Source organism: Acomys minous, assembly GCF_964271855.1.
Source record: "Acomys minous genome assembly, chromosome: 15".
Taxonomy (NCBI): Eukaryota; Metazoa; Chordata; class Mammalia; order Rodentia; family Muridae; genus Acomys; species Acomys minous.
This window is the reverse complement of record NC_140497.1, coordinates 64,425,568-64,453,370: the sequence shown is the minus strand read 5'-3', so window position 1 is coordinate 64,453,370 and position 27,803 is coordinate 64,425,568. Positions and strand designations below refer to the sequence as shown.

The 27,803-nt window shown below is 36.3% G+C and overlaps 2 long non-coding RNA genes across 2 annotated transcripts in view; one reads left to right on the top strand and one right to left on the bottom strand.

The window, feature by feature from the left end:
* Positions 1 to 23,646, bottom strand: LOC311584813. The gene is made up of 3 exons (XR_014775008.1): positions 23,592 to 23,646; positions 23,060 to 23,156; positions 1 to 241 (listed from the first exon to the last, which is right to left on the bottom strand). It is a non-coding gene; the product is annotated as an uncharacterized lncRNA (long non-coding RNA).
* Positions 1 to 27,803, top strand: part of LOC311584417 — a 36,511-nt gene that overhangs the window by 3,551 nt on the left and 5,157 nt on the right. The window lies entirely within an intron of this gene.

Sequence of the window (27,803 nt, the reverse complement as noted above, 5' to 3'; positions counted from 1 at the left end):
CTCCTTAGGCCAGCAGGATCACTTTAATATACTTCCAAAATGATATGCAAGAAAGAACACACGCAGCTCTCCCACACAGCTTGGAACCATCCTGCAGAATAAGCTGAATCTATTCTGGTTTCATGTTCCTGTTTTCCAAAGGTGGGTGGGCAGACACAGCGCTGCTGCTGCTGCTGCTGCTGCTGCTGCTGCTGCCGCCGCTGCCGCCGCTGCCGCTGCTGCTGCTGCTGCTGTAACGATCCTGTGGTCATAAAGAATCTTTAAGGTTATGCAGTGATGCTAATGCATTCCCAGAGTGGATCAGTCTTCCAAACTCGCTCTTAGCTGATGAGGATCGATTCAGCCCTGGTTTTACAGAACATCTAGGCCATTTGGCACCACAAACAGCAGTGCCTTCCTCTTTAAAAGGACCTAATCGGGCTGGTTGAGAAAAGTCAACTTTTGCATTTTAAATGCCAAAAGTCTTTATAGCTGCCAGCATTTAAATCCCAATTAAAAACAGAATGAAAGCAAGACAATATGTTGGGGCTCATCCAAGTTGGGATACTTCACAGATAGCAGCTCTGAAACAAGGAGGCGATTGTTAAAATGTTGGAGTGGGAAGATGTCCTTCAGGCATTCAGGTTTATACAGGCTGCCTAGTTTCCAGCACTCATGCATCGTGTTATCTTTTGTAGCCATAAACTGAAAGCTAAGCAAACTGAATTTCTATCTCAAAGCTATACCTTACTGACTACCTGTGTGAGCTTGGACAAAAGCCCATATTTCCAGTTCTCCATTGGCTTATGACTAAAACAGGGCATCCACATCACTATGATGCTCTGTGTACTTAAGTCAGCAGAAGACTATATGCTCATATACATTTTTCTATGAGGAGCATTTCTTGAGATAAAGTAGGGATGGGCATGCAGGGAGCTGTAACATTCGTGGAACATCTAATTATACTAAGCTAATCTTTCACACTGCCACAGTGATATGTCTCAGTTTTCACCTGTTATTAAGTAAAGTAGAAGTTCGAATGGGGATATATTATGAACGTCCCCAAATTAAGTGGCATAGCTAAAAGCTGTATAATGACACAGTATATGTAATGATATACTAAAAACCTCAGTCTGTTAATGGAACAAATCTAACCCAAATTTTCAAGAATTATAATTCTTGGGCAAGTTCTTATTTTACTTTTATATATATATATATCTTATGTATATATAATGTAGAAGTGTAATTTTTAATATCTAAGCAATGTGATTGTAAGTTTTATGCAATCAACATAGCATAGTCTCTTGTAAAATGATCTGTATTTGACTTAAAATATAATTTGAAATAAAAGTATAACATTCTCTTTGAAAAATAATAGACATTTGGCTTAATAAATTCGACTTAATATTTGGTTTAAGTATGCACGTTAAATGAAAGAGCTGTGGACATTTTTATGTACATATTTGGGCTTATGCCTCTGACTAGTTTTATTTAATAACTTCATTCTGCTAAAGGGCTAGAACTTTAAATCTTTATTCATATTAGAAAACTATTTTCTGAAAATATTATGTGTTGGTATTTTACAGGCCTATAATTATATCTGCCTTTAGCCCCTATTCTACAATCAAATATTATCATCCTGAGAGATATTTGCTAGTGTGATTAGTAACAAATATGTTTTCTTCTTTCTGTTTTCATTTATGTAAGCCCACTGAAGCTGAACATCTATCTGGGTTCTGTCCAGCTTTACATTTAATTACTTAAATGGAAATCTATTTTTGTGTTAGGTGGAATGAGAATCTATTTTGATTTGCACCTATTGCTATTGAAAAATTTCAACATAATTTGTTTTTCACGATCATTTCTTTAACAATTTGTGATGCCCATTTATAATGACTTCTTTTCTTTACCAAGAGTAGCAGACGCTTCACTACTATCAGCGTCTACGCAGTGAATGATGCAAGATTAGGGGGCAGGGGGCAGAACAGGTACCTCAGAGTCGGTGACTTTTAACCTGAGTCAGAGTGAACTTAGTGAACTACAGAGGGACAAGTGTGTGTGTGTGTGTGTGTGTGTGTGTGTGTGTGTGTGGGTGTGTGGGTGTGTGGGTGTGTGGGTGTGTGCATAGGGACGTGGGGGAAGGTATGGGTGGGTAGTGTGTAACTAAACCAGACTCAAGTTAGAAAGCTTGATGAGTGATGAGTTGTTACAAGACCTGGGGTTGGTGAAACAAGTGGGAAAGAGAGAAGAAGAACCTTTATGGAAGGGCTCCTATTAGTTGCATATAAAACAATAATCAGGTGCCCACTGGTGTGAAGAGGAAGGAATCCTGTGACTCTCAGGTCTGGAGAGCAGAGCTAGTGGTGCTCACACTTACTCACACAACCTCCCAACATCCTGTCTTCTCCACCCCCATCCTTGCTTACTCCGCTTTCTCCCCAATCGTTTACTCTCTTGAAGTTAAAAAAGACTTAGCTTCCCACAGTTTCTTTGACAATAAAAAGGACAATTTATTATTTTTTTCTGATTACTTGGCAGGTGTTGCTACATTCTGAGGATTAAGGTCACTCCCATAGCCTTTAAAGGCCACCAACCTGGGAATACTTTTTGTATTTTTAAAGGATTACGAAAAGAGAGAAAACTGAGGATACATTTATACTTGGGACCATTTTTGAAGTTTAGAATGTTTTATCTCTGGCCTGCCACATAAAAAATTGCTTCATTCCTTTCTAGTATTAATGTCCTGTGATTATCTGTGAACTTCATTGACCAGTCTTGAGGCCTGGAGCTTTCTATCTGCAGGTACCAGGGACCAGTTATCTGAAGCACATGGATGGCCAGGGAGAATGTTATATTCGGGCTTACCCGAGAAAAATCACAATGAACTGTCAGGATTTAGTGTGTATCCAACCCTCACTCACAAGCATGTTGAAGAGAATGTTCTCTTAAGAGATTTAGGCTGTCACATGGAGCTCCCTATACTGGGAGCTGGCATGACTTTATTGATATTAAAATGATACTCCAAACTTTTGAGAGACTTGTTTTATTTATTTATCTTTAATTTTTGTCATTTATTTATTTCATGTGTATGGGGGTTTTACCAGCGTGTGTGTCTATGGATCTTGTGTGTGAGACTGGAGGTAAGTGAGCTACAATGCAGGGGCTGGGAATTGAACTTGGGTCTTCTGGAAGAGCAGCCAGAGCTCACTACTGCATAGCATCTCTCTTGTTCTCACTTCAGAATTTTATTTTATTTTATTTTATTTTTTTTTTAATTTTTATTTGTTTATTCTTGTTCTGTCTCAATGGTTATCCCATCCCTTGTACCCTCCCATTCTTCCCTCCCTCCCATTTTCCCCTTATTCCCCTCCCCTATGACTGTTCCTGAGGGGGATTACCTCCCCCTGTATATGCTCATAGGGTATCAAGTCTCTTCTTGGTAACCTGCTGTCCTTCCTCTGAGTGCCACCAGGTCTCCCCCTCCAGGGGACATGGTCAAAGGTGAGGCACCAGAGTAAGTGTGAAAGTCATACCCCACTCTGCCCAGATCACTTCAGAATTTTAAAGTCATTTTCTCTTTTTGCTTCTGTGTGAACTCACTCATTATGACAATTTCTAGTTCAATCCATTTGTCCACAAATTTTGGAAATTCCTTGTTTTTAATAGCTGAGTAGTATTCCATAGTGTAAATGTACCACAGTTTAGAGCTAAATGGTATATACTCACTTATATCGAGACACTAGTCCAAGGTGTACGTCCCCATGAAAAACTGTACCTACCAGAATAATGGGTAAGAGGGGAGGACATCCTATTGAAACTTTAGGTGTGAGAAGCCTGGGAGAAAGAGGAAATGGAAGGATCCAGTGGGTCCTGGAAAACTACAGGAGAGTCTGGGCCCTGGGGTCCTCCGCAAATTGTGGCAACAACCAAGGAAAAAATAGGCAGTAAAAACCTTGAACCCCTACCCGGACTAGCCGATGGACATTCTCCACTGTTGAGTGGAGAAGGAGATCTAACTTTCACACAAACTCTGGTGCCCCATATTTGAACATGTCCCTTGGACGGAGATGCCTGGTGGCACTCAGAGGAAAAATAATAGGTCACCAAGGAGAGACTTGATACCGTATGAGCATATTCAGGGGGAGGAGGTCCCCCTCAGACACAGACTTAGGGGAGGGGAGGGGAGTAGGGGGGAAGTGGGAGGAAGGGAGGGATGGGAGGATTCATGGGATGGGCTAACAACTGAGATGTAATACGTATAAATTAATAAAAATGTATTTAAAAAAAAAAAGTCATTTTCTCCGTGCCTCTTTCATCCTGTTTGCTCTCTCAGAATTCTTTCGTCTGTACCCTCAGGGCCTTTCTTTCACCAGGTGCTTGTAAGTAGCATGACTCACAGATTCTGGGAGGACAAAGACTACAATTCAAAAATAACATGACTAAAATTCAAAACAAAGATTGCGATGTCGCTAGGAGAATAAGCTTTTTTTTTTTTTGCCTTTTCCCTGCCAGATAAGTCTGTAACTGAGATCAGAGTGATACCTAGAAAGATGGCCTCTACAGAGGGCTTAATTCTGGAGGGAAGTGGGGCCTGAAAAGTGGGAGAGGTTAGGTTGAAACATTACTACAAAGGTCAGCTTCTTTGAATTTTAATACACATTTTTGCCATCTGGTAGATTTTTTAAAAATGCATATTTATCTTCAGTAAAATTAGGAGGAGGCCCATTTTTTCCATTCCCAGGAGGTGCCACTGTTACTTTTCTGTGAACTCCTAATTTGAATAATAAATAGCATAGGAATACATTCCTCTAGGAATTACTTGGGACTTCACTCCGTGGGTGCCCAGTTCTGCTCCTTCTTTCTTTTTCTTTTCTTTTTTCTTTTTTTTTTTCCCTTTTCCTCTCTATAGACGAGGTCTCCCTATGTAACCCCAGCTGCCATGGAACTCTCTATGTAAACACAACTGGTCTCGAGCCTACAGAGATTCACCTGCCTCTGCCTCCTAAGTGCAAGGATCAGAGGCTTGAGATACCATGCCAGCACCGTTTCTTTTTCTTTTAGCTGAGCTAGCAGAGAAAACCAAATCCGCCAGTGGCCAGTCCATGTGCCTCAAATCAAAAGGACCTCGTCTCCCAGGTTTCTATTTCCCTTGATGTTATCATCCAATTGCTCATGAAGAGCGCAGAAGCAGATGGTCCTTATGGTTTTAATTGAGCTCTCAACTCGAACAGAAAGTAGAGATTTCGACAACTTAGTGGGTGGTGCCTTACTTCCTATATACTGCAGGACCAGATTTAATCAGTGTGAAAAAAAAAAGTTTTTTTTTTCTTCTCAACTGGGATGAAATAAACACTCAATCCCTTTAACATTTACACTGCCGTGTGGGTGATGGATTGAAACAGTAGGCAAGAAACAGTGAAAACTGAGAGTGCCCACATAGTCTAGAGCTGCAATACAGACCTCCACATGGTTTCTGAACAGGGAGAGGCTTTCAGGAGTGTGAGCAGAATGCCATGGTAACATAAACTTCAGGAATGGAACAGACAAAAGAAACTATGATGTCACCTGCCAAGTCTCTAGAACCATAAGAAATATTTTTTGGGGAATATAGGCTACACAGTCTATAGTAGTTTGGTTTTCTGTCGACGGCCAAGACAGTATTTGAGTTTTGTTTGCAGTAACACTCTGCTTTCCCCTTGAGTTCTACTTTATAGTGTCAATTCAAAGTCTTTTTATCCCATTTCACCTACTGATGGGGTTCATTTCTTCTCACGCCTTGACCGCATAGAGCACACAATTGGGTTAAATTAACATCCAACATTCACTAAACTATGACCTTGTAAATACCGTTAAACCTAGGCCACATGGCTAATTACAATTTTCGTGTTCTTTAATGCCTTTTCCTGTAGACTCCTTGGAAATTCACATTGTAGTTTTTTATCAGTGTGAGAATACAGGTAGTATTTGGAGTCTTCAAAATTAGGTTTATTTTAGTAATTTTTTTGTTTCTGTGTGGTAGTGCTGGATATTCTACATAGTATTCATCTTTTGTTGTTGTTGTTTTTTACTTCTACCTTTTAGTGGAGCTAAGAAGTTGTATATAAGAGTTGTATGTTTTAAGACAAGTCATTCCTAAAATGTTTCTAATTTCTACTTGAAATTTAAAATTTTATGTATACAAATTTAGGATTGGTAGAGCTTTTTATACTATACTTTTCTCCCAGCATATTGAAGTTATTAATTCATATTTTATTTTATTAAAGACTTTTATTACCACATATTGATTATACATAATGCTTCATTATAGTGTTTTCATACATGTACATAATGTATTTTGAGTTTTTAATGACCCAGTTAGTACATTAGTGTTGGAGAGGTTTGGTTTTCTTTTGTTTTTGTTTTTGTTTTTGCTTTTAAGCAGGCTCTTGGGTACCTTACCAGTGAGTGACCTTACCAGTATCACTGAAGAAATTGTCTCTGTGTTTTTCATCAATCATTATCAGTGTATAAATCACTGGAGAAAGTTAGAGTTCCATAAGCCCCTCTGTGTTCCATGATATTTGTTGATGGGCCTAATCTTGTCCAGATGACCACAGCTTCTGTGACTTTCGAAGTACAGTAGCCTGTCATGTCCAGAAATCAACATCTGTATCTTTCACATCTCATTTGCAATTCTTTATCTTTAATGTTGCTGAAATATTCTGTGTCAATTTGAAATCAGATATTTCACATGACGTTATTTTTATTTTTATTACTTCAATCTTTCCTAGTCTCTATAATTTCAGAATTTATATAGACATCTGGTTTATTGTAAGTATTTATTTATTTTATAGTACTTGGTCAGATATTTTTAATTTTGAAATACATTTTCCAATAATGAAAATGTTAATGTATTGTATCATTCTTAAAATTTTTGTATTTTTTCTTTTTTTTTCCTGTGCATAATTAAATTTAAATTACGGGAGTTTGTATTGTGATTTTCTTAGCTTATGTATCAGTTCATATGTATTTTCTTTTCTCACAGTATTTTGTGCACTTCATTTTTTACACTTGATATTGATTTATAATCACATCACAACATCAGTTTCTAAGGTATCTTCATTATTCTTTGGTTGTCTATCATTGCCTGTTCTACTTTTTGTTCATCTCAAGGGCATTATCTGTAGGCCCAACATTTCCTTTTACTCTGTATTTTGTCCCTATTTGATCTGGTTATTTTATATAAAAACTTTTCTGTGTGTGTGTTGAAGAGTTTATACATTTGTGTGGGCATACACACATGTATGTCTGTGCACCTGTGTAGAAGATGGACATTGACAATGGTTACTTTCCTTTATTCCTCTCTACTTTCATATTTTGAGGCAGGGTCCCTGATGAGGTCATCAGTTCATCTAGGGTGGTTGACCAACGAGAGGAGATCTGCCTGTCTCCAGGCTTCATAGAGCTGGGGTTTTACAGATGACATCATGCCTGAGTTTTCTTTTCTTTTTTTTCTTTCTGCTGCTAGTGATCCAAACTCAGATCCCCACACTTGTGTGCCAGGTACTTTATACATACTGACCCATCACTAAGCTCCATTTTAATAAGTATTATTTCACAATTTTCCCTGGATTTATTTACTAAGTTCCTTTCCTCATAGGATACCTGGAAACATTTAGTAATGTGCATAATTTTAATAATTCTGTCTCAGTTCTACCTTCTTTATAAGCTCTCTTCCCATTCCTGAAAGTGAGATGAAATATCATTCCCTTGACAGAGAAGGTAAGATATTCTCTGGTGAGATTATCTATAGTTTTATCTCAGAGTCCAGCAGGGAGATTCTTCTCCTGGTGCCAAAGAAGGACTCTTGTTTATTGTGAAGAGACTAGACTAGATCTGGCTGGTCTCCAGGAAGCCAAAGTGCTAACAGGCGGATGCCAGCAGTAGGAAACCATATAGCCATAGGAAATGGCACCATATAGTAATGAGTTTACTAATGGGAATACAACGAAGAGAAGCAGATACATTGAAAGAATAATAAAACAAGCTTTCAATATCAACTTACTCTTGCTGATCCTCATCTGTTAAAAATGTTCAAAACATCTTTTGAACATGTTTACTCAAAAACATAAGAGGTGTTCATTTGTGCTTAAGGTTTGTATAATATAAGCATTAGAAATGGGCTTTTCCTATTTGGAAGACCTTGAAATATTGTTGAATATAATCAGACACCAGGTAAAGGCTCTCTTCATAGGTATATTAATTTTGGTCTTTAAGAATCTGAGTTGAGACCCTGATAAGTTGTGTTTGGTCTTCTGGCTTACAGAACTGTGAGCTAACAGGTGACTTCTGTTTTAAATGCTGATGTTCTCACCTTAAAGTAAAACAATAGTATATCCCATAGCATGGCCCACCTCCCCCACTTAACAGAAAACAGCAGTAAGCAGATTAGAAACACGCAGAACACATGCTACCTGAGTACTAGTGGGCTGCCATTATTCTCCTATCCAAAGACTGATACCTTCAGATATGATTCTTTACCCTCTGCCATCTTACAGACCTCCACCCTTTTGAATAACTATACGCGTCCAAGAAGCTGAGCTAACTTGCATTAGAATGGAAAAAAAAGATGGTTGCATCTAAACACAGCACCCAAAAGAGTGAAAAGCCAGTCAGTGGTGAAAGCCATAAGAGGGAAGTTATCACACAAACAGAAGTAGTTATTCTCTTCTGAAGCTATGGATGCCAAATGGCAACCTCCAGTGAATTCCAAGTGCCAGAGGTAAAAGGAACAGAACTCAACAAGGCAACCAGGAAATTTATATTCAGCAAAAACTTTTTCAACCAAAAGGTGAAATAAGGACTTTCCCAGAGAAGCAAAAATTGAGAGAACTTGATGCCAGTAATCTTTTCTAAAAAATAAATATGAAAGGAAGTTCTACAGGTTGAATGCAAGCAACACAAGACAGCAACGCAATTAACACAACTACAAAAGAGTCTTATTAAAATAGTTAAGTTGTTAATTAAACCAGTTAGTAAAATTTATGTTTTTTTCTACTGTTTTTTTTTTAAACTGGTATAAAAGGGATTTGAGAAAACAATACGTGCATATTTTATTTGCTGAGTTTATAACATATAGAAGTGTAATGTATTTGACAAAAACAGCATAAAGTAGGTGGGTGGGAGCAAGGCTTTATTGGAATAAGGAAATGGCACCATATGGTAATGAGTATCCAAAGGAAAAAATGACGAGAAGCAGATATAGTAAATTGGAAGAATAATATAACAAACTCTGAATATATGCATGCACTCATTTCTTCTCTCAGGTTTTTTGAAAATATACAATCATGTGATAATTATGTCCCTGTGTTATAGGGTTGGAGGATACAAAAATGTAACATATATGAAAAGAATTTCATGAAATGTGAGATTCTAGCTATGTCTCTGCATATCTTTATGTGCAACAGGAATTAAGGTAGTAAAATTCTGCCAAAGAATTTGATGCGTATATATTTTAGGCCCTAAAGGAATCAGAATGTAGTTTAAAAATTAACTAAAATTATTGACAATACTAAAGTGATAACAGAATGTATTCAATTAAAAGAAAAGGTATGAGGTAAAACAAACAAATGGACAAAGAGATGTCAAATGGCAAATGTAAAGCCAGGGTATTCATAATAAGAAATAGAAATAAATTTAATTCAATTAAAGAGTCAGATTAAATTTAAACAAAGGATGTGGTTCAAGCAAATGTTCTCTGTAATAGAAACACTTTAAATTCAAGTATAAAAATAAATAGACTGAAACTCAAGGAATGAGAAAGATTTATGATAAAAATAGGAGCTACAGGAGAGCTAGTCACCATGCTATCATCAATTGAATTAAAGAACTTGATTTTGATAATAACTTAAGAGTATCCATTTTACCCATTTATCGGGTTGTTATTCTGTATTTATATTTAAGCTATTCAATTTTATCTGTAAATTTTAGTTCATAGAAAATCTGGGAAATACTGATAAAACCAATCAGTGTGTACGGTAGTTTCCAGAATGATTGGTTAATGTCTCCAAGAGTAGAATTTTTTTCCTGGTCCATTTTTTTCTAAAACCAGAGATTTTACTCTTGTGAGGCTGAGACAAGGTAATTGCTTAAATGGGAAAGTTGTGGGAAAAGATTTGGTTTAAAATATTTAAAGCTTTAAACCTTTTTATGGTTTTTAAGTAATTATCTTCTTTTAAATTCTCATCCACACTTTGACTTTAATCTCTCCTGAGATTTGCAGTAGGGATTGCAGCTTCCTGTCTGTCATATTAGTTTTCCTCTCTGTGACAACCACATTCCCAATACGCACTTTTCCTATGTTTCGCCTTTATCTTTTCTGCCTTTTTGACTCTTGAATTTTTACAGATTCTTCTTTTTCTGTCATTTTCATGGGCTATTAGAAGGAGTGAAGATAAATGTAATTAATTAAACTAGTGTGTTTTAGCTGGAAATATAACTGATCAAAAGCAACCCAGCAATGTAAAAATATAACAACTTAGATGTAAACAGATTGTAGTTCAAGTACTAGGCTCTCTTGCAGTGATGGTGGTGAAATAAATGGGTTAGAATGAGCCAATATTCCAATATGATACTGTGAATAACACTTTGTTTATAGTTCTCACAGAAGTTCAGATTTATATAGTGTTTGACCGGTTTGCTTTATTGTTGCTGTGATCACCAGCAATGCCATCATTATTATCTTGACTCCAAATAATGTAACATGGACCAAAGTTTCAGATCAGTGTTGAAAGTTAATTTTGAGTAATTGAACTCCCCCCTCCCCTTTTTAAGTAAAAATAAATTTGCATTGGAGAGGACATAGAATACAGTATAGAGGGAGCTAGTAAGTCTGAAGCAGAGATGAGAATGCCAAATTCAGTTTTGAAGTTTGGATGGGATGAAGCAATTGTTAATATACTTTCCATAAAATTATAACAATATATCCTTAGACATGAAATTGGTGAGTTTTCATGACTTATATATGATACTTAAGCTGGGATTTAAAAACTGATGTGTAGAGTGTGTGTGTGTGTGTGTGTGTGTGTGTGTGTGTGTATGTGTGTGTGTGTGTGTGTGTGTCTAATCTCTTTTTCTGGTTAATCATATTTTTAATTTTTGTTTTATGTTCCTTTCCGTGGTTAGATTTTAACAGATAGCTTTGTGAACATCAGCCTTTCCTGTTTAATTTAACGTGTATTCAAGCAAAATGTTGTATTCTAGTGTAAGCAATGAATTATTCATTTATACAAGAACAAGGACATTCTCATCATTCCAAATTAGCCACCCCAGTATTAAAGGGAAAGTGAAATAACAGCTTGACATCTTTGTGAACCATCAGCCCTAGATAGGCAGCAATGATAGGAATGAAGAAGCATGAAGAACCATCCAAATCTTCAGAAGCAAGAAGTAAATATAGACATCTGAGTGTCATAAATAGTAAAAGTTTGCTATTCAATGCTTAATATGAGCATAAGTATTTTTTAAATTGCAATTGGCATCAAAAGCAAAGCATTTCTTACATGTGTAACCTTTATTTCTAGACAAGAGTTTTCATGTAGCTCATAGATATTGGCTGTATGTAGAAAACTTTGTTCAGGGATGATAACATTATAAATGGGATAAATAAAATTATCCCATGGATAAATACTTTCTTCCCCAAGTGAAAACTTTGCACAGCATTTAGGCTAGTAGATGCAGAACTGATGTATTTAAAATGATTAATAAGTTCTCTGTGCGGTTTGTCAACATTTCAAAAAGAAAGTTTGTAAAACTGCTGAAGTATAAATATCACTGTCAAATAATATTTTATGTACCCTATCACTAAATTACCATATAGTCTGTTTCCTCTATCTTTGGTGTATTATACATGTGGATGTTTCTTTCATGAAGCTAATTTCACAATCACTAAATATCTTGGAGTAATATTTTATTAAAGCATCATTGGTACAGGATGTTTACAAAGATCATTATTTTTCCCCATGGGTCAAGAAATCCAGTTCACATTGTATTTTGAAATAACACTCCATATCTAAGCTCTAAATGTTGCTTATTTCTCCAGGTTTCTCATACATACAAACTTTTCTCAGTCCATTACTTTGGAATATATTACTAATTCATCCAATAGTTTAAACATTGTAATGAAACATAAACTGAAGAATAAGTATTTTAAAGTACTTTCTCTGTCCATCCTTTCTCCACCTCTACCTGATCCCTCCTATTCTCATCCCTTGATCACCCCCACATCACCCACAAAAGCTCTTATATTTCCCTTTTGCAGGGACATCCATGAGTCCCTCCTTGAATTGTTCTTGTTACTTAGCCTCTTGGGGTCTGTGGTGCATAGCATGGTTATCCTTTACTTAACAGCTAATATCCACATTAAATTGGCAGAGGAGACAACATACTGAGCAGAACATCAATAGCTCAGGCACTAAGATTAACAATTAATAAATGGAACCTCATGAAACTGAAAAGCTTCTGTAAGGCAAAGGACGCTGTCAATAGGACAAAATGGCAGCCTACAGAATGGGAAATGATTGTGATCAACCCTACATCTGACAGAGGCCTGATATCCAAAATATAGAAAAACTCAAGAAACTAGTCATCAACAAGCCAAGTAAGCCAGTTAAAATTGGGGCACAGAGCTAAACAGGGAATTCTCAGCAGAATTCTCTAATGGCTGAGAATTCCTTAAATACATTTTAAACATCTGTAATCAGCAGGAAAACGCATATCAAAATGACTCTGAGATTCTTTCATTTACCAGAAAGAATATCTAAGATTGAACAGACAAACAAACAAACAAACAAAACCCCACATGGGACAGCTCATGCTAGTGAAGATGTGGAGTGAGAGGAACACTCCATTCCTGGTGGGAGGGAAAAATTGTACAAGCACCTCGGAAATCAGTTTGGCAGCTTTTCAGAAAATAGGCACTATTTCTATCTCAAGACCCAACTACACCACTGGTGGACTTACAGTTCATAGCAGTTTTATTTGTAATTTCCACAAACTGGAAAAGATTAGATGCCCCTCATCTGAGGAATGGATAAGGCAAATGTGGTACATTTACACAGTAGACTACTATTCAGCTATTAAAAACAAAGACATCATCTTTAGTATGCAAATCAATGGAACTAGAAATTATTATCCTGAGTGAGGTAACCCAGACCCAGAAAGAATCACATGGTATGCACTCACTTATAAGTGGCTATTAGCCATAGTGTGCAAGATAACCATGCTACAATCCACAGACACAAAGTAGGTACTTAACATGGAGGACATGGGGATGGGATGGGGCTTGATTTTTTTTTTGAGAAGGGGAATTAGAATAGATATTAGGAATAGATAGAGGCCAGAGACTGGGTGGGAGAGAGGAGGGTGGGTATGGGACTAGGAAGGATCAAGTGTAGAGTGTACTGGAAGAGACAATGGGAATGGGGGCATTTTTGGGATGAACTAGGTAACCAACGACATTGGAGGTTCCCAAGAATCAATGAGGGTGACTCTAGCTAAGACTCCATATCCTAGCAATGTAGGATATGGAATCTGAACCACTCATTTTTTTGTAAAAAGGCCAGACTTCCAATGGAGAGGCTGGGATGCTAACCCAGACCCAAAATTTGTCCTGCCTATACAATGTGCAGGATAAAGATAGAGCAAAAATTAAAGGAATGGCCAGACTATGTACTAGGCTAGCTTGAGACCCATGCCATGAGAAAGAGCCTGGCCTTAACACTATTAATGATATTCTGCTATACTTACAAACAGGATCTTAGCATAACTATCATCTGAGAGGCTTTACTCAGCATCTGATAGTAAAAGATGCAGATACCCACAACCAAACATTAGACAGAAGTTGAAAATCCTTTGTTAAATAGAGGGTAAGGATTTAAAGAGATAGAGGGGATTTGTTAATAAGAAAGAGAATGAGTATTTCCTTCAGTTGAAAAATGCAAAGAACAGACTGTTACTATATTTGCTTTTGTGTAATTAAGAGAAAAGGGGGAGTTATTGAAAAATATTTGATGTGCATATATAGGTAAAATATGTGCTGATGCACCAACTGTAATTATACTAGCCCATTAATAGTAAGTTTTGTGAAGAGTGTTTAACTCAATAAAAGCATTGGGAATAGTTGAGATTTCATTATTAGAGATCTGGTCCTGTTCTTGATTAATTTTGTGAATTTATCAAGCACACAAATAACTTCCCTTGTTTAATTCTAAAGCAAAGGTTGCCACATGAACTTAATAGTCTTGAAAGAGAAAACTGTGACTAAGGAAGGAGTGTGAATTGAGTAGCCAATGGCTTCAAGTAACAGGTCACAGTGCTGGGCCTAAGAGTCAGCAGGTCTCTAGCTCCTTTATATGCATCACATGGTTAGGTTGTTTAAATTCAAGCGCTGGTCATACATTCTGAAAGAGTAGAAGCCTACTGATTTTAGTGGAGAGGGCATTAAGCCTGGGATTGCAGTGCCTAAGTGCTCCCAGGCAATGGTGTTAGCTTTACAGCTCATGATCCTTCAGAAAAACATAACTGCTTATTTTAAAAAAGCATAGCATTTTGATTAATTATGAATTTATTATGTATAGCATTTTTGAAGACTAGGAAATCTGTTTGAAAGATGTGAAGTGCTACATCCATGTATTTCTTAAGTGTTTTGGTATTAACATGTCCCATATGTAAATTATTGAGGCTGTTCAGAAAATTTCAATTATTTCCACTTTGAGAATGTTCATACTTTTTTTTTCTTATTCACATTTTGGTTGATATAGTCTCTTCTTTAAAGAGTTACAATGATATTTGTGATTTCAGAAACCAGAATATTGCAAATTTCTGAGTAGACTACTTATTACCTTTCCTTTTCTTTTAAAATTTCTTTATTTTTTAATTATTTAATTATTTATTGAATTAATTAATTATTTATTTATTTATTATGTACTGCATGTGTGCCTGTATCCCAGAAGAGAGCATCAGATCGCATTATTGATGGCTGTGAGCCACTATGTGGTTGCTGGGAATTGAACTCAGGAACTCTGGAAGAGCAGACAGTGCTCTTAACCACTGATTGTTAAGTATATTTTGTTCGTTCTCAGTTTTCTTACAATGTTTATTGCTTACAAGATCTATTTTAGCTTCCTAGATTTAAATAAAATTATTCTGGCATTACTATGATAAATCATCCAAACCAAACAATTTGTTCACTTCTTATCACCAAGCTATGAATCATATTACAAGGCATATGCTGTTCTATTTATTTATTCTACAACATTTTATTAATTCTTTGAGAACTTAACACAATGTATTTTAAGCATATTAAACCCCCAGAACCTCTGATGTCCCTTCCCATACAACTTTGATATTGCTTTCTTTTCTGCTTCTTCTTTCTTAAAAGAGTTCAGTTTGTGTTGCCTACCTACTCTTAAGACTGGGGATGCTCTTTTTTTAATTAAATATATTTACATATACAGTTATAATATTATACATATATACAATAAACTACTCACAGCAAGAAGAACCATGACACAATCAGGACTTACATAAATGTTACATTCTTAGTGTTTTGGCTATTTGCATTTGGCATTTTTCCTATCTTGGTGTGTCTAAAATTCTGAATGTAAATGATCTCTACCATATCTTGTCACTATCAATTTAAAACATCTATCAAGACCTAAAAACATCTTAACCCCTAAACAACTTAGCTAAATTTTGAGACTAAACTATCTGCATGCTCTTATGTTTGGTTAGCATCTTGGAGGTCACATCATTGAAGGATTAAAGGACACTAACTCTCCTTCTTTCATAGGTAGTAAATACCAGTAATTCCACAGTTAGTGATTGGGGGGGCGTCTATGCTCATCACTGTGCTCTATCCTCATATTTTGTCTGAGATTGTTCACTTGTTTTTCTTTAAAGTGATCTCCTCTGGTTTTCCAGTGAATTCTTGTCCAGGTCCCAACTCTCCACTGATTCTCACCCTCATTACCTGCAACCTCCCCAGAGCTTAGTTGCCAACTGCAGGTTCCATCTTCCGGCTTTTCCATTTTCTCTCCTCTTTTCCACTGAATTATTTTCTGCAACATCAGCCATCACTCAATCAACGCTGTCAATTTTGGTTTTGTTTGCAGTCTCTAGGGTTCTCTAGTATTACTTCTTGTTGTTCCCAAGACATGTCTGACACTGAGGAAAACAAACTCTGATGCCATTGGACTGCTTACTTATTACTATTGTGTTCTGAGTCATTTTGATTTTTATCTTAAACCTTGTCCTATATTTTTAGGCAAAACGATACTTTGATTGGGAATAAGTTCTCTGGCTTTTAAACATTTTTAGTTGAGAGTTTATACTAATGTTATATTGAATTTTAAATAAAGTAAGTGATAAATGACTGAAATGCTAAAATACCAAAATCATTTAACGATACATTGAAATTGCATGTTCAGTCTTAGGTTGAGAGTTTATATATGTTTCTAGTTCTCTGGGGGAACTTATTGTGTTATTACACTGAGACTCAAAATCCGAAATAGGAATTCATTGCATTAACTAAATTTTCCTTTCCTCAAATTATTCATGTCAAAGATAGTTTTAGGTTCTGTTATTTCTATCCTCAATGAATATTTTAAAAATTAAGTATATTTATAAAGATTTTAGAAGATACAAAAACAGACAGAACATTTATCTTAAAATTTAGATTTTTTGTAAATTTATGTGGTAGAATATATGCAAAGTATTTATAAAGTTAGATAAGTTCAGTGAGTGTCTTTAAAAAGGAAGAAATAAATTGCTGTATGTTTTAAAAAGTCATTTGGTGTTCGGGTGTTTATCCTCATGTAAAGCTTGATGTCTTCATTTTCCTAGCTACCTGCAGGATTTCCTTTGAGAAACAGAACTGTGTAGCTTCTGGGTTCATGGGCTCTGGAGATATACTGCTTATGTCAAACCCATAAGCAGTTATTCATTAGTTTTATGCTCTTGGTCAATTACCTCTCTATGTTCCACTTTATTCATCTATAAATCAAGAACGAAAATAATAGTACCTACTTTGAGTAATTATAAGATTAAATTAGATGTGCTTTAAAGCTCTTAAAACAAAGTCAGTCTCATAGATGTATGGCTTAAAACATTCCCTGCCTCATGAAATGTAAAAGGTATACAAAAGCTCCATTTTTTGTTGATATCACTTCTGTTTTACTTGGATTGCACTGGACTGAGCATGATCATTCAAGATGTAACTTTACTCACTTCTTGGGCTTGTGAATATTCCAATAGAAGAATCTGACAATATGCAACTGTTAAGGTTTTTTTGATCAAAAATCAGATAGACATTCTGCAGATTTCATCCAAAAGAATAGGCAAGTAATTGCACGCTCCAGGTGACATAATTGGTTTGGTTTTTAAAAGGTATCTTTCAGACAATGACAGATTTAATTTAAGATGTGTAAAGAGTAAAATTTCCTATTTTTTTCAGTATTTGTCTTAACGTACTCTGGCTCTTGTAGACATCCACTGGGACAGGCTAAGTTAAGAATAACACCACTGTGTTTACTTACTACACTTGCTCCAGGTATTTTCAGCTCTAAGGAGAACTAGCCATTCAAATGCTTGAATGTAATTACAAATTCTTTCCTTTCTGATTTTATCAGGTTGAAATGTACTCATTTATTTATTAAAATATTTCTGCAATGTTGATTTCTATTTAACATTACTACGAATGCAACAGATGCATGACTTTATTAGACAGCTAAATCCAGTCAAAGTGTTCACCATTTGATTACATTTAAAATATGAATCTAATTTTGCAATTTTGATAAATTTTTCTTGAACATTATAGCATGAGTGATAATCATTATTATCCTTCTCTAAGTCTATAGTTTGAGGTTAATGTTATAATGCCTTCCACATTAAAAGAGCACCGCAAAAAACATTTTGATAACAAAGCAACAGATATTTGAATTTGAAGGTTTACTATTGTGGCTATTCCTATTGTTGATATGGTCATCAAAATGATTACAGACTGAAAACTCTAAGACAAAGTTTGAATGAATAGTTTATACAAAAACTTCCTGAGCATGGAGAATGGAGAATAAATCATAAATGTAAGTAGAAAAATGTGTCAAATTTCACATTTTTCTAATCGGATGATAACATTGTTTTAAGGTAATATCCTACTATAAAATGTAATATATACTTTGTTGAAGATTTAGTTTTTAAATTGTGTGTGTGTCCATGTGCACGTGTGTGTGTGCGCGCGCGCGTGTGTGTGTGTGTGTGTTTCTTTATAGGTATGTGCACAGGAGTGCAATGCTCTCAGAGGTGAGAAGAAGGCATTGTATTCTTGGAGCAGGAGTTCCAGGTGGTTATAAGCTTCTGAGATGGCTCATGGGAACCAAACTTAGGTCCTCTGAAAGATCTGTAAACTATCAACATAATTGTATTATGTAAAACCAAGCTATCCCTGCATAATATTTAAAGTGTAATATATGAATATATTTATATGAGATACAAGACCTAAGTTAATAGCAATTTGTTGATATTTTATTTTTTTTCTCAAGAGGCACTATGTTAATATATTTCGAGTTCATCTACTCATTTAAGACCTAGCATGATTGACTCCTTCAAGTACGTTGTTAGGTACCCTCCCTTCAATCCATGGAAGTCAAAAGAAGATGATTTCACCATGAGACAGTGTTAATTAAGCACAGGCTCCCTGTTGGAAGACAGGGATGCAAAGGGAGGATGCTCCAAGATTCAGCATTGTGTTATATACTGAACTATGAATATGAACTAGTATGAAGAAAAGGTGCTCACTGAGCTCACAGTCCTAGAGATTCAAATCCGCAAAGCTCAGAATGTGTAGTGTTGGCATTGCAGGCCTGGCTACATCTTGCTCTGTCACCTGATGGAAGAGGTGTGTGAAGTGCAGTGGTGGAATTGTACGATGACGACATCTTAAGTGAGTAGAGATAGCAAGAAGGCCTAGGAGAGCTCCTCCATGTCAACCTTCTTACAAGAATTAACAGGAAACCCACTGAGAACTGCTTTCCGTGTTTTCCTGATTACATTTATGGCTTTCAGACAGGGCTCAGATAAGGTCCATAACCTCCTAATATAACCAACTGCGGCCAAACTTCCAAACATATGGCCACATTGGACGCTTAAACTAGACTGAAATCACATAGTCACCCACACATAATTTCCTAAGTATAATACAAATAGCTTAATATCGACAGCGATCAAGGAGAGAGATCATAAGTCTTCCTAAGTGTTCTGCCAAGTTGATGATGCAGGTATGATGTAGAAAAAGTTTAAAAGCTCAGTTATGTTTTCAAAGAAGGTAAGTATACATAAAAATAGTTAGCAAATGTCACAATACTTCAATCTGACTTCCCACTTCCACCATTTCTATCTTTTACTTTTATGGCACAACAACCAAAGGGCTCCTTCCTGGGGTAATAATCTCCCTCTCTACCCAACTCTCTCATTAAATATCCTATCAACTACATTTGTTTATTCTTCAGATTTTAAATATGCCATATTATACGTCATGTCAGTGTTTTATATAGTGGATGTGGCTGCCTGTTCTTTTTTTAGACTTTTCTTGAGATTAATATATTTTTATACTTATTTTTATTATTAATTTTTTCATATTACATCTAAGTTGTTAGCCCATCCCTTGTATCCTCCCATTCCTCCCTCCCTCCTGCTTCCCCCCCTACTCCCCTCCCCTATGTCTGTGACTGAGGGGGACCTCCTCCCCCTGTATATGCTCATAGGGTATCGAGTCTCTTCTTGGTGACCTACTATTCTTCCTCTGAGTGCCACCAGGCGTCCCCATCCAAGGGACATGGTCAAATATGGGGCACCAGAGTTTGTGTGAACGTCAGATCTCTTTCTCCACTTAACGGTGGAGAATGTCCTGTCCATTGGTTAGTCTGGGTAGGGCTTCGAAGTTTACTCCCTATATTTTCCTTGGCTGGTGCCATAGTTTGAGGAGGACCCCAGGGCCCAGACCCGCCTGTAGTTTTCCAGGACCCTCTGGATCCTTCTATTTTCTCATTCTCCCAGGCTTCTCACACCTAAAGTCTCAATAAGGATGTCCTTCCCTCTGACCCACTTTCCTGGTAGGTAAAGTTTTTCATGGGGACATATCATAATGAGTGAGTTCATCCAGAAGCAAAAAGAGTTAAACAGTATATACTCACTTATATCGAGATTAATGTATTTTTATATGATTTTAACCTTGAACTCTAATTTCAAATGGATGAGTTGACTTACCTGGTTAAGTTACTCTTGGATCTTGGTCTTTCCACTTGTCCATCTATAAAATTTGTTCCTGGTTGGAGTATACTATCAAATAACTTTGAAAGCCCTTTTTTTGAATATTTAAAAATGATGGAAATATTTCTAATGTACTTCAAATCATATTACGTATCAATATTTGTGAACTAAAATATATTATAATATTTCCAGTTTACAGTGTAGAACTTTATACTTTGTGTGGTGTTGATAAGAACTGCATCATCCAAAATGTACTGCTACGAAACATTTATCAATTCTGCCATTTTTTGTGATTAAAATATTCATTTGACCTGCTTAAAGCACAGAATCATTAGACAAGAGAGATATCTCTGTTCTGGCAAATTGTAATAAAATTTGATTTTATCTACTTTTGAGTGAAACATATGGGAATTTCCTGCTTAAACATAAGTATCCTCTAAATGCTTTCTCTAAAGTGTACATGCAATGTATAATCACTTTTTTAGATAGTGATAAGTAGTTCTAGCTCTGACTTAATGCAGCTATCTCTTCATTACTTTTGCTTATTTACTTATGTCATATTTAATTTGTTTACATTTTTATTTTAATAGGCTTTTTATTATATAATTCTATAAGTAGTAAGTTCACACACACACACACACACACACACACACATATAAACTCTTTTGAAAAAAAATCAATGTAGTCAGTCAAAGAGGAAGCCTCATGTTCTTTTACATATGTTGTGACTGTAACATGAGGGGGAGGATCAGGGTTAGTAGTTTAGTGGTACCACTAGCATCATCTCAGTTACCTTTGCTACAACTTACACTTTTAATTTAATGTCAATGTGAAAAGGGATTTGGTTTTCTTCTCAAATTATCTTGCTTATATTTGTACAAGTTTTGAAGATAGGATACTGATGACTATCTGATAAGTTCTTCTATTCTGTGTGATTTTATATCTCTTTCACTTAAGTAAATAAACATGAAACATACACTTTAAGTTCTCAACAATCTTTTCTTTAAATAACAAAAAACATAGGAAGTCCTTTCAAGGTAAAGGAAACTCAAAGTCTATGAGATTGGAGAAGACTTCAGTGCACATAATCATTTAAATGTGTACCTCTTAAGGAATGACACGAGGAAGTTTGATTTACAAAATCAATTGGGGTATGCTAATGAAATCAAACATAAAATGGAACTAATTTTGTTTGCTACTTTGCAGTGTCACTGACTTTCATTATTGGTTGAAACTGCTAGACTGTATAATGCTTTTTAAAATAAAATCCATGCTTAATTGTTTAATATTGATTGTGTTTCTTGGAATTTATTTTTATTTTTTTACTTCATGAGCATTTCAGATGTTTCTCTTTTGAAAACCAGTAACTAGAATTTCTTACCTACCCTATAAATAAAGTTTTAAACACTTCTCAGATGTTTAAGTACTCTTAAAGCTTTTTAAAAAATGATGTCTGCTTTATATGTAGGAGAATATGGTAACTATGTATTATAAACTATATAAATTTGAAATACTTAATGAATCTTGTAAATGATAAACAAATTATAAATTTTAAGCAATTTAAACAATATAAGCGAAGAGTCAACTAAAAACAATTCTTTTTGAAGAATACATGCTTCATTGACAAGTAATTTTTATAACATACAATGTACTCATTTTTATAAATCAGTATCTTTCAATGTAGTATATTCACAGACTTGTGAAGCCAGCACTACTTTCAAACTTAGAATAGTTCCTGACAACCTCTTACAATTGTATGTGCACTGTGACCACATATATTTCTCCTGTTACCTTTTTGTCTTCCTCCTTGCTGCTGACTCCTTCTTGTTCCCAACCAATGTCTACTTAAAAGCCTTTCTGTCTTTCGTACTATCTCTGCCTCTCTGTCTATCTCTCTGCTCGTGTCTGTCTGTCTCTTTGTTTTCTCATCTCTCTTTCTTTGTTTGTCCCCTTGTGTGTACCCTTGTGTGCATGGGCACAGGACCTATGCAGGTTGCACAGCTGCTGAATGCTCATGATTATAATGGCCATGCAATGTTTAGAAGACAATGCTTCATAGCATTCCTCCCTATCCTCTGGGTCTTACAATTTTGTCGGCCCTCTCTTCCCTTGGAGGAAGGGGTTGATATACATGCCCCATTTAGAATTAACTACTCAACAGTTACTTATTCTCAGCATCTGGAGCAGCTGTCTAATACTGTCTGTATCAACCATCACCTTACAAATGCTACTCTGACCAAAACGAAGGGTGGCAACAATCATTATTCTTTGCTTTTCTTTGTTAATTGTTTTAGTTAATTAATTGTCTGTACTAATTGTCTGAGTTAAAGTCAAAATGTGGAACAGTTCTAGAAGAAAGAAGGCAGACATTTTTCTTCAATATTTTACTTCATTTCCAAGGAGATACAATGTATATTTTGTGAATGCAGTGGGATGCAGAATCATAAAATGCTCTGATGGGTAATATACGAAGTCTTTTACTTTTTATAAGTCTGCAAATTATTAATGCTTTAATAAAGGCAAAATGCTGTAATGAATTAGTGTAAAATGGCCTCGTGGACTACTATGTTTGAACATCTTTAGACAGGAAGACCCACATTTCTGTAAAAGTATTTGGCCTGGACTTAAGCATTGCTATATACTCTTTTTAAAGGAAAACTACTTATGGTGGGACAAATAGTTATTGCAAGCACTTTTTAATGTTTGTTTCCATTTTTAATAGCTAACACAGGTAGGGACATGTAATTCAGTTGTATGATTGACAGCTGACAGAACTCACCTTCAACCCATCTTCTTCAGTTGCTTAGTTACGAAAACCAGTTAGGAAGAGCTGAAGACCAAGTACACTGGTCTTGTTTTCCCGTAGTCCAGTAGGGCTGTGAACACATTACTTTGGATACTTAAAGTCTTTCAAGGGCATTAACAGCAGCTACTTTCACTCTAGCTATATCCCTACACCGGAGTTGTCTAGAAAATAGCTGTTTCTCCAGTAATTCCTGACATCTTGACATCGCTGGTTGTTTAGACCATAACATGGCTGCTGAGAGAGGGGAGAGAGAGCCTGATCTAATGATTATGATGGTAGGACACTTTCAAGCAGCCACCAACTCTCCCACAGGATTTCGCTTTAATCACAGGAACCACACAAGTAGCGTGGCCGACCCTCCAGCAGGAGTTTGCTCAGGGAGGAGTGGCTTTAGTCACAGAAGTTTTAGGTGTGCTAGAAATGTCTGTGTCGGGCTTTCCTCATGTCCTAACAGCTTCAGATGGCACTTGGGTATCCTCTATATAACTGTTTCAATTAACCATACCCGTAGCAGCTACAGTCCTCTTTGGAACAGTTTTCAGTCTGATCTAGAAGCGTCATTTCCGGTGCTTGCGACTCCTGAGAGGGGGCTATTTGAGCAGCACACTCATTACTCTGCAAAGCAGTCTGGGAGATCTTCCTCCCAGACGCTGGTCCCTGGTGTTTTCATTTAGGCCCACGGAAGTCTTCATTCTAGTGTTCCAGCGCCTTTGTGTGATTGTTAGCACACACAGAGCAAGGGATGAGACAATAACACGAAGAGGAGCAACTCCTGGGAAGAGGAGCAACTCCTGGGGCTGCCAAGCAAAGGTTTTCCCAGAGGTAGCTATACTGTGCTTAAGAATTTAAGAAAGCTGCTGGATAGAGAGGCCATAGGAAGCCAAGACTTCAAAGCTGCAGAGTGAAGAGCCTGGAAATGAGGGCGGATATGCGGAGCATAGTAGAGGGCATATGTTTCTAGCACCTTTTCACATTTGTAGCACTGAGCCACTGTCACTTTTAAGACCAGAGTTATAACTTTGGGTACTCCCAAAGTTGAAGATCTCAACAACAAAAGCAACAACAACAACAACAACAACAACAACAAAGAACCTTCAGAAGACTGATGACAATGTCAATTCCTTTGTAATCAAGTAATAAAATGTTAGCAAAACTCTTGTTTATTTGCCATAGCTTTTCTCGAGGGAATTATAGTAAAATGCTAAGCAATGCTACTGCTATTGAGGGTGTTAATAGATAATAATTTTTCTCAGCTATGAGCCAGCCAATAAAATCGACATTTTAGATAGATTCTTAAGGAAGAATATAAATTATTTGTTAGCTATATTTTTTGTGCTTTTGGTCAATATACTTTAAGAATTTTCATAATTCCTTTTAATAATTTAATTAATCAAATCAACCCCTTGATTTGATGAAACTGGAGACTATCAGAGTCACTGACATTTAAGCAAATATCATTGTTTGAATAGACACAGTATTAGTAGAATAAATTCCAGAATTATGAGGCAGAAATGTAAAAACGTTTGGGCTGACAGAAACAACTTTCAATGTGAGAAGGAAGCTGGCATTTTCTGTCTATAATGTGCGTTTGGTGGCATAGAGGGAGAAGTTAATGCAATTTCCCAGACAGTACGGAGGAACCGAATGAGCTGTGAGCATATGGAGCATCTTAAAGAATGAGGCTTGTGTGGGCTGGAGGTTGTTGAAGGAGTAGGTAAACAGCAAGGATAATTGGAGACACATGGAAATGTATTTGAATGTTTCATTTTGTCTTGTTTGTTGTTGCTTGAATGTTGTTTGTACTTATTCTCCGATGAAATAACAATTCACACACTGCCATGATCAGTGTAATGGATTAGGAGGCAGAACAGGAGAGAGGCCGACTCTGTAGGAGGCAACTGCAACAACACTGGAAATGACGCAAGTTTGGATAAGGAGGTTGCATGTGGAATAGAAGAGAAAATGAACTCATGGGTAACATGCAGCTTAAAATGTTTTTAATAATTTAACCAGTTGGGAAAGCAATGTAATTTGAATTTACTACTCAGTTTCATTTGTCTCATTTGCACACATTTCTCTACAATGGACTATTCCTTCACTATGTATTGGTAGGCCATCAGTAATAAAAAGAGCCTAACACTAATAGACCTAGAATAACAATGAATGGCATGAGAATGTGGTTTTATTTGATTATATCTTAAGGTGACTATTAAGTTGGTAAATCTTCTAAAAATGTATACTAATGCTAAAAATACGTAACTTCCAGCCTGCTGTTATGAGATTACTTGAAATACTGTAACCTCTATTCTTATTCTTCAAAGCTGCAAGTTTTTATTTTGTTAAAAATTAAAATTATAAAATTAGAATAACTTAAGTATACGTAGGTAAATAAATTGACTCTGATGTTATTTAGCTGGCAGTGTGAGTAAATTCTAAGGAAAGAATGGATTTGCTGTTTGAGAACTGAGAAATTAGACCTGACAATTAATTAACTTCTTTGCCGCGATGCAAAATATGGATTTCTTTCCTCCTCTCCACTGACATCAGGTTGATCCTTGGCTCACCATGTACAGAACGTTCCAGGCACATCCACAGTGGACTGAGGTGCACTGAGCCCTTTCTGGGCATGTTCTTACAATCAGCACATCTCAAGAGGGGCTCCCTGTGGAGGATGCTGTCATCTCCCACGGGATGCTTTTTTCTTTCTCTTTCTTCTTTGCTTCACTTTGAAGATCTGGACAAGAAAGGTATCTGTGTGAAAGCTGATTACACTCGAGAGCTGGCACTGACATCCTTGAGATCAGAGTTAACTTTGTAACTGTTATCCAGCAGGGTAAACAGTTGGCTATAACTTTAGTAAATGAGACTAATAGGAAAATATATCAGATTAGTTCTTCTGTACATTTTAATTTCATTTTCATACACAGCCAGTAGTTATTGGACTCTTTCTTGTGCAATTATCTTTTTTTTCCAATTTTTCCTTCAATTTTTCCCCTTACTCATTCTCACTCTTAAACATTATGAAGCAGCTTATGAAAATGTCTTGTGAATATTATTGGGAACATTTTGTTAATAAAGTTGTTCACAGAGAAGATATTTACACAGGTGACAGAAATCAAGATGCTATCAACATTTCCCCATAGGCAGTGGGATTCTTGTAAATTAAGGGCCAAAGAGAGAAGGCCTATGACAGAGCTCTCTAAGGCTCTGAGAACATCAACGTATTACCAGCTGAAACAGCTTCTAAGAAAAGGACTTAGATGAGTAAGGGAGAAGTTGAATGTACTGTGTTGTAGGCTAATTCTCTGGAGAGTGTTCAGTGTCCTACATTATAAATCACAGGAAAGGATTAAAGTAAATTAGAACAATACTGGGCTTGTATCTTATTTTGATATGAAGAGCTTTGTAGTCACAGAGGAAGTTTGTTTTTTACATGAAAAGTTTCAGCTAAATATTTATAAGAAGGGTGGATGGAAACTGCATGCAAGGGATAAGATTAACAGCCAGATTTCAATTTTGAAGCATTGAAACTTTACTAAAAACTAAGGTGGAGTTAGAATTCAAGAGCGTAGCAGCAGAAAAGAACACTAAGGGAAGCTGTTTCTGCCGGTAGGCGGAGCTGATGTTGGATTTTAATACTGACATATATATGAAAGTACTACTTTTGTTTCAGATAAAAGAAGGATGTTTTCCTCCATATGATCATGAGACATGACGTCACAACCAATGATAAATGATGACGGTGGAACCTGAATTGGCTTAAAGTTTTCAAGGCCATGAGTAGAAATGGTGCTTCATTGCAGCATTACACAAAGTCATTTTAAAAATGGACACCAGAAAACTCAGACAAAACCAACTTTTGGCAATTCATATTGAAGTTTATTAAAAAGAAAAATACTATAAAATCTGTACAGGCTGAGATATCTTTTCTCTGTAGTTGCCTGGATATATGGATTTTGTTTGGTTATATAATTTTGGATTTTTCTGCTTGTTTGCATCTTTCATCAGTGTAATTGAAGCTCCCTTGGGTTCAGGTTCTCTGTGGTCAGCGGAGGCATTTTTACAGCAGTATATAAAGATTAAGATAGGATGTTTATGTTCTGATGACCCAAAGGAACCTTTTCATAACAATATCAATTTGAAAGGAAGAAGTTCAGGTGGATATGTTTTAAATTTCCTTACCTTGTGAATAGCCAAACATCAAGGATTCACACAGAAAAAAATCTTTCATAAATGTGGAATTTACATCTTGTGTTTTCATCAGTAGGCTCCCTGGGGAGTCATTCCATATGATTTAATGTGTTGAGGGAAACACAACTTATGAGAAGTTCAGAGGCAGTCCCTTAAGTCAAGAGGATGTTTTCAAGTCAAAACTAGAGAAGTAAGTTGCACAGATGTGTAAGGAATCTGATCATGTCAGTCTCCTACTTTCTTTTTTTTCCTTTTTTTAATTAATTTATTCTTGTTACATCTCAATGGTCATCCCATCCCTTGTATCCTCCCATTCTTCCCTCCCTCCCATTTTCCCCTTATTTCCCCTCCCCTATGACTGTTCCTGAGGGGGATTTCCTCCCTCTGTATATGCTCATAGGGTATCAAGTCTCTTCTTGGTAACCTGCTATCCTTCCTCTGAGTGCCACCAGGTCTCCCCCTCCAGGGGACATGGTCAAAGGTGAGGCACCAGAGTATGTGAGAAAGTAATATCCCACTCTCCACT